The sequence below is a fragment of the Haematobia irritans genome, chromosome 2, assembly GCF_050003625.1.
Source record: "Haematobia irritans isolate KBUSLIRL chromosome 2, ASM5000362v1, whole genome shotgun sequence".
Taxonomy (NCBI): Eukaryota; Metazoa; Arthropoda; class Insecta; order Diptera; family Muscidae; genus Haematobia; species Haematobia irritans.
In genome coordinates, this window is record NC_134398.1 from 73,920,612 (window position 1) to 73,923,213 (window position 2,602).

Below are 2,602 nucleotides of genomic sequence, written 5' to 3' on the forward strand. Positions count from 1 at the left end.
GTAATGTCAACAGCTAAAATCGCTCTCTTTTCAGCCCTCTGCTACCACAAACCGAAAACAACAACAACGCGCGCGAAAAGGTTTGACAGCTGTCATATTTATCAGCTGATTGGTGAATTTCTCCGTTTTTCTTGTCGATCGTGGTGAAAAATGCTATCGTAAAGCAACCAAGAAGCGAAATGACTTTATGTGGATATTAGGGCAGTCATTCGGGATAAATCCCACCCCGAAATTGCGAGATTTTCGGGACGGGATTAATCCCAAAAGGTCCGTCGACAATATGACAAGATCGCGCCTATAGGTTGGTATTAAGTTCGAGTTTGGCTAAAATCGTCATTTTTTCACGATTACTTTTCTCTAATAATTCTTTACAAAATATAAACTTTGTGTAAAGGTTTTTGGGCTATTCCCCATCAAGTTATAATAAAATTTGCAACATATATGCATATTTTTATGCCCTTTTTAATGATTTAGTTTTCACTTGTGAAATAATGAATGGAAAAGATCTAAGGAATTGATTGAATTGAATTGAAAAAGTAACCGTGAAAACAAGCCGGTTTTCAGCTTGAATACTGAACATAGTACCCAGCTTTAGGTGGGTATTAAGTTCGAGTTTAGCCGCTAAAATCGTCATTTTTTCAAAGTTACTTTTCTTTAATAATCCATTTTAAGGAATACAAACTTTGTGAAAATTTGCTTTGGGCTATTCCCCATCAAGTTATAATAAAATTTGCAACAAATATGTATAATTTTATGCCTTTTTTACACTTTATGCTTAGTACTAAGTTCGTTTCTGCGAAAAACGAATATCTTCATCTATCACCGTAAATAGGGTTTCAAACCCAGGGATGTTAACTTATTTATGCCAAATAATATGCCTGCCTATTTTTTCGTGCGAAAAATCCAGGGTTGTATAAATATGTGTTTGAAAATGCTCAAAACAAAGATTTCGCATTTATTCCGCGCTAACGTTTTTTGTATGGAGTATAACAGTTTTTCGCGCGAAAACGTGATCTTAGTACTAGGCTTAAAGGTGGGTATTAAGTTCGAGTTAAAGCCTAGTACCCAGGGATTTTAACTTATTTATGCGAAATAATATGTCTGCCTATTTTTTCGTGCTAAAAATCCAGGGTTGTATACATATGTGTTTGAAAATGTTCAAAACAAAGATATCGCATTTGTTCCGCGCAAACGTTTTTTGTATGGAGTATAAAAGTTTTTCGTGCGAAAATGTGATCTTAGTACAAGGCTTAAGGCTTTTTTATATGGAGTATAACAGTTTTTCGTACGAAAACGTGGTCTTAGTACTAGGCTTAAACTCGAACCTAATACTCACCTTTAGCAACTAAAGCCTAATATTATGATCACGTTTTCGCACGAAAATGTGTTATACTTCATATAAAAAAGGTTGGCGCGGAATAAATGCGAAATTTTTGTTTTGAGCATTTTCAAACACATTTTTATACAACCCTGGACTTTCGCACGAAAAAAATAGGCAGGTATATTTTTTCGCATAAATAACGGAAATTTAGATGAAGATATTCGTTTTTCGCAAAAACGAACTTAGTACTAAGCATAAACTCGAACTCAATACTCACCTTATCTGATAGAAATTTAAGAAGTTACTTTTACCGATGAAGTATAAAAGGATTAACGTAAGTGTACGAAAATATACCTAGTATGTTCAAAACCCTCAAAACCTTTGCTGAGTAAAGGTGAGTATTAAGTTGGAGTTTAGGGTGGGTACTAAGTTCGAGTTTAGTCTCCCAAAATCGCCATTTTTCAACGATTACTTTTCATTAATAATCCATTCTAAAGAATATAAACTCTATAAAAACTTGCTTTGGGCTATTCCCCATCAAGTTATATTTAAATTTGCATCAAAGACATATAATTTTATACTTTTTTAACTGATTTATTTTTGATTTTAGCGGCTAAACTTGAACGTTAAAGGTGGGTATTAAGTTCGAGCTTAGGGTAGGTACTATGTTCGGTTTTCTAGTTGAAAACCACTTTATTTTCGCGATTACTTTTCCTTAAATAACTAAAATTATAAATGAAAACAAACTTATTCCTGTAAAGTCTTGCCGAAATCTAGAGGAACAAGAAACTACGCATCAATTGAATTAATTTGTCTGCTTTATATTGAACTTTATAATTTTGATTATTTCAGGAAAATTTATCGCGAAAATAAAGTGATTTTCAACTCGAAACCCGAACATAGTACCTACCTTAAAGATGTAAAATTGTATGCCTTTTTACTGATTTAATTTTCATTTTAAGGTGAGTATTAAGTTCGAGTTTAGCCGCTAAAATCGCTAAAGGCCGGTACTCTGTTTGTTGGTGCGAAAAAAGTTCCACTCAATCATTGTTTCGCGTTGAAAAATGATAGTGTTGACAATATATTTTGAAGGGAAAAAACAGTCATTTTGGAACTTTTTCGCGTTTATTTCATCGAAATGTATTGACAACATCGCAAAATGTCACGAAATGATTACATATACATAGGCAACTGGTGGCTCGATTTACACACATGCACGCATACATAATAATTAAATTGAAAAAGAAGAAGCAGAAGTTATTTTACAAATAACTTTGGATT